Below are 6,017 nucleotides of genomic sequence, written 5' to 3' on the forward strand. Positions count from 1 at the left end.
AGAGGTCAGGCTGGACAGCTTAGCAGTTTCTCCAACTTCTTGTATTCCTTCCACTTTTGCATGCTTCCTTTCCATCCTCTGAGCCATTCCTGCCCTGTAATCTCTGAAAACACTTAACACACATATCAAGGCATCTAATGGTAATAAGAGAGGATTAATAATAAGCAAATATAAGATCAAAGAAGCATGTTTTCAATCATAGCACAAAATCAGGAAGGAAAACGTAAAACCATGCAAATAGTATGAATAAGTGGGTAAAGAGTTGATAAAATCCACTCAATTAAGCACAAGATAAACCATAAAATAGTGGTTTATCAATCACCCAAGTTTCATGGCTTACCTGCTCAAGAGCCTATCAAGCACCTGAGAGATTTTTAAGTAGCCTGTTCTACTGTCAGGCGTGATGGTGCAGATAAAACTTCAATTTTGTTGAAAGCTTTCCCATTTTCTCTTGAGGGAAAGGCAAGAGAGTGGTACTACACTCAACCCGCAGCAACTGTATCCAACTAGGATACACTTAGAAGAGAATTCTCGGAAAAGTTCTTTCCAGCTGAAGTCACTGATAAACTGAGGAAAGACATTTCCATGATTGTTCAGGACGAATCTGAGACCCTCTATGAATACTGGGAGCGCTTCAATAATCTTCTAGAAGCATGCCCCCACCATATGATTGACAAGATAGTGGTACTCGGTTACGTCACACAGGGCATGAGGCCCCAAGATAAGACCACATTGGAAAGTGCTAGCAATGGGTCTATGAAAAAGTACAAGACCACTGATGAGGCATGGCAATTGATCAGCGACTTAGCTGAATCTACTCGGAATCACAGGCAAAAACAAGGCCGTTCAAAAGCCGTTGTAGAAGTATCCTCTAGCAGAGAGACTGCTGCTCTAACTCAGAGTATCTGTGAAATGACCAACTTGCTAAAACAGATGCAATTGAATCAACAACAAGTTCAGCAAGCTCAACCTTCTCCACCACAGCAAAGCCAACAGTTAGTTCCATAGAGAGTATGCGGAATATGTGCTGATAATAGCCATTATACTGATGAATGTCCGCAGCTCCAGCAGGAAGACAACACCGTGGCAGCCACTCATAACTTCTATGACCGCCCCAACCAAGGGTACAATCAAGGTGGCAATTACAGCCATGGATGGCAGGACAATTCTAACCAAAATTGGAGGGACAACAACAACAGAGGAGGTAGAGACAATAAGAGAAATCAGAGGTGGAATAACAACAACAACAGGCAGCAGAACCAAAACCAGCCTTACAGAGCACCTCACCTGAGGCAATCCCAAGGACCACAGAATACCCAACAGCAGACCTCTCAAATTACTTATCCTTCTTCATCTTCTAATGACGACTTACTACAATCTATTGATTGGAGACAACAGACCATGGAAAATAACCTTTATGCTACGCTAAATGGTTTAAACTCTACTTTGCAAGCTCTTGTCTCACAGATTGGATCAATGAATAACTCCAATAACCAGCCTTTGAGCTCCAGTGGAATTTCCTCTCAACCATTATCCAATCCAAAGGGTGGCATTAACGCCATCACCCTAAAGTCCGGAACCACACTGCAGGAGAGGAATCAGGAGGAGCCAAGCGCACCAGAACATGCCTCAGCTGAAGAGGTAGTGGAAATAGAAGATGTTGAAGAGGAAGAGGACATACAGGACATAGATGAAAAAGAAGAAGTTCAACTACGGGAGGAAGCACCAAAGGGCACAGACACTGCAGAAGACACCACTCCCATTCCATTTCCACAACTTGCAAGGAATCCCAGGAAGCAGTTGGAACCTGACCCAAAAATGGTAGAAATATTCAAAAAGGTTGAGGTAATTATTCCTCTTTTTGATGTTATTCAACAGGTACCTAAATATGCAAAGTTTCTAAAAGATTTATGTATACATAAAGACAAAATTAATGAATTAGAAACTATTCCTTTAGGTAGTTCCATATCTTCTTTAATGGGAGGTTTACCTGAAAAGTGTAGTGACCCAGGTCCATGTATGGTTAATTGTACTATTGGTGGTGTAGTATTTTCTGACTGCATGTGTGATTTAGGAGCATGTGTGAGTATAATGCCTTTGTCTATATATGATATTTTGAGGCTCCCTCCCTTAAAAAGGTCGGCAGCTCATTTTGTGTTAGCAGATAAAAGCATTATTACAGTGGCTGGAGTTGCTGAAGATGTATTAGTGGGCATTAAGGGGCTCACATTTCTCATTGATTTTTATATCCTGGAGATGCCCTAAAATGACTCAGAGAAGCCATCATCAATCCTACTCGGAAGCCCATTCCTGAAGACCTCAAAGTTCAAATTAGATGCTTTTTCAGGAACATACTCTTTTGAAATAGATGGCCGAGTAGTAATCTTCAATCTAAATGGAGTTATCAAGCATCCTTCGGAGGATCATTCTATCCTCCAGTGTGACATTATAGATGAAACCGTGGCTGAAGTTCGCCATGAGGAATTTGAAGAGAAGTTCATAGGACAAGGTCCAAGTGTGGGGACATTCTCAGAGGATAATGATAGTGCTTTACCATTGTTACCAGCTCCAGACAACCCAGAGCCTGACCATGATTAGAAGTTAGAATTAAAACCCCTTCCTCCACACCTCAAATATGCTTACCTTGAAGACGAGCAAAAATTTCCAGTTATCATTGCAAGGGAACTCACTTCTCAACAGGAAGAGCAGTTACTTAGTGTGCTGAGGAGGCACAAGAAGGCAATTGGTTGGAGTTTGGCAGACATAGTAGGCATCAACCCTCAAGTCTGTGAGCATAGGACATTTTTAGAAGAGGGAGCAAGACCTATCCGTCAACCCTAGAGAAGACTGAACCCCACTATCTTAGAGGTTGTCAAGAAGGAAGTGACCAGACTACTGGAGGCAGATATCATCTACCCCATTTCAGACAGTGAATGGGTAAGCCCAGTATAAGTGGTGCCCAGTACAAGTCTGGAGTCACTACAATGAAGAATGAGCATGGAGATCTCATTGCAACTAGAGTTCAGAATGCCTGGAGGGTCTGTATTCACTACAGACGCCTCAACCAGGCCACTCGTAAGGATCACTATCCTCTTCCATTCATTGATCAAATGCTGGATCGCCTGTCAGGTAAATCACATTATTGTTTTCTAGATGGTTACACAGGTTATTTCCAGATTCATATAGCTCCTGAGGATCAGGAAAATACCACTTTTACATGTCCTTTTGGGACTTATGCTTACAAGAGAATGCCCTTTGGCTTGTGTAATGCACCAGCTACCTTCCAAAGGTGCATGATGAGTCTTTTCTCTGATCTTATTGAGGACTGTATGGAAGTTTTTATGGATGATTTTAGTGTATATGGCGATTCCTTTAGCCTTTGCTTAGATGGATTATCTAGAGTATTAGACAGATGTGTCAGTACAAACCTTGTATTAAATTTTGAAAAATGTCACTTTATGGTAAAACAAGGTATTGTACTAGGACATGTTGTGTCTGATACTGGCATTTCTGTAGATCCAGCAAAGGTGGATGTTATTTCTAGTTTACCTTACCCTTCCTCTGTGAGGGAAGTCCGTTCGTTCCTTGGCTATGCAGGTTTTTACAGGAGATTCATTAAGGACTTCAATAAGGTAGCACTTCCCTTATCCAGGCTACTGCAGAAAGATATTAAGTTCGAGTTCAGTGAGGATTGCAAACAAGCGTTTGATAAGCTGAAGACCGCCCTGACTCAAGCTCCAATTGTGAGAGGACCAGACTGGAGCCAACCATTTGAAATAATGTGCGATGCCTCCAACCATGCAGTAGGAGCAGCACTGGCTCAGCGTGAAGTTAAGGACCCCTTTGTTATTGCTTATGCATCTAATACTTTAGATGCCGCTCAGTCCAATTACACTACTACTGAGAAAGAGCTTCTTGCTATTGTTTTTGCTCTGGATAAATTCAGAGCCTATTTACTTGGTACAAAGGTAATAGTGTACTCGGACCATGCAGTTCTAAAGTATCTATTAGCTAAAAAGGAGTCCAAACCGAGGCTTATACGTTGGATACTGCTATTACAAGAATTTGATTTAGAAATTAAGGATAGGAGTGGTAACCAGAATTTAGTGGCAGACCATTTGAGTTGCCTTGAGCACATTACAGATGACCCCACTCCTATAGCTGATAATTTCCCATTTGATAACCTGCAAGCAGTATATAAGGTAGTCCCTTGGTATGCACGTGTAGTTAATTATCTAGTTAGTCGTACCTTTCCTCCAAACTTTTCTAAGCATTAAAGAAACAAGCTGAAAAGCGAGTCTAAATATTATATATGGGATGACCCATATTTATGGAGATGTGGTGCTGACCAGGTAATTAGACGGTGTGTTCCTCAATCAGAATTCCAGTCCATCTTAGAGGCCTGTCACTCATTTGAGAGTGGAGGACATTTTGGCCCTCAAAGAATAGCTAGAAAAATCTTAGACTGTGGATTCTGGTGGCCTACACTTTTTAGAGACGCTGCTGAATTTTGTAGATCTTGTTTCCCATGACAAAATTTGGTAATATATCCAGGAGGGATGAGATGCCTCAACAAATTATGCTTTTCTGTGAAATTTTTTATGTTTGGGTCATTGACTTCATAGGTCCATTTCCAAATTCTAATGGTTATTTTTATATATTGTTAGCTGTGGATTACGTTTCCAAATGGGTGGAAGCAATTCCTACCGGCACTGATGATGCTAACACTGTTGTTTCCTTTGTGAGAAACCACATTATTTGTCGCTTTAGATCACCACGAGCAATCGTGAGCGATCAAGGCACCCATTTTTGTAACAGGAGACTAACAGGATTGATGAAAAAACATGGGATAATTCATAAGGTTGCAACAGCCTACCATCCTCAGACTAATGGGCAAGCCGAGGTGTCAAACAGAGAGATAAAGCGTATCTTGCAGAAGATAGTCAAACCTCATAGAAGAAACTGGAGCACCAGGCTACAAGATGCACTCTGGGCATACAGAATAGCATACAAAACACCCATTGGGATGAGTCCTTTCCGCTTAGTTTATGGAAAAGCTTGTCATCTCCCTGTTAAAATAGAGCACAAAGCCTTTTGGGCAGTAAAGGAGTGCAACATCGGAATTGAGAAAGCCGGAGTTGAAAGAAAGTTGCAACTGCAAGAACTGGAAAGCCTTCGCCTAGAAGCTTATGAGAACTCAAGACTATACAAGGAGAAGATGAAGGCTGTACATGATCAGCACATCAAGAGAAAAGAGTTCCAACCTGAAGACTTAGTCCTCCTTTACAAGTCTCGACTAAGGCTCATGCCAGGCAAGTTGAGATCAAGATGGGAAGGTCCATTCAGAGTAGAGAAGGCCGAACCATACGGAGTTTATCACCTAAGCCATCCTTCAAGCTCTAAACTTATCAAAGTTAATGGCCATCGGTTAAAGCTATACCATGGCGAGAAGTTGAAGAAAAATAAGGAGCTCGAGATCTTCCTCTTGGAAGATCCCCATATAGCCGAAGCCTGAGCTAGTGGAGCGTCCAACTTACGGATGTTAAAGCAAAGTGATAGGTGGGAGACAACCCACCATGGTATGATCGTTCTTTTCTTTATTCTTAGTTTTCCCTATTCAATAACTCTTCTCTTTATTAGTACATTTTGTGCATCTGCATTTACATACTTTTATTTAAAAAAAAAAAAAATTTCGCGACGCGACCGCCTCATTGACGCGTTTGCGTCGCAGGAGATGGGAGGAAATAATAAAACGAACAGAGAGTCACGCAAGAGCGTGGCTGGAGGCGTGCCAGTGGCACAAATCTCCCATGCGATCGCATCGCTGACGCGTTCGCATCAAATGGGAACATTGGCCTCCCACGCGACCGCGTCACTCACGTGGCCGTGTGCCCTGGAATTCGACGTAAAAAGGTTTGCCAATTATCTTATCTTTCTTTTCCCCAAATCCTATTTTCTCTTTTCCCTCCTTATTTCTTCTTTATCCATTCTTTCTTCCTTCTTTCTCACTTTCTACT

General features: G+C 41.8%; 1 non-coding gene across 1 annotated transcript; it reads right to left on the minus strand.

Moving 5' to 3' along the window:
• Positions 1-564: 564 nt before the first annotated feature.
• Positions 565-672, minus strand: LOC148561525 (small nucleolar RNA R71). Its single transcript, XR_015887036.1, has one exon. It is a non-coding gene; the product is annotated as a small nucleolar RNA R71 (small nucleolar RNA).
• Between the last annotated feature and the right edge of the window lie 5,345 nt (positions 673-6,017).

This window comes from Arachis ipaensis, chromosome B6 (genome assembly GCF_059453495.1).
Source record: "Arachis ipaensis isolate K30076 ecotype BB chromosome B6, ASM5945349v1, whole genome shotgun sequence".
NCBI classification, from domain to species: Eukaryota; Viridiplantae; Streptophyta; class Magnoliopsida; order Fabales; family Fabaceae; genus Arachis; species Arachis ipaensis.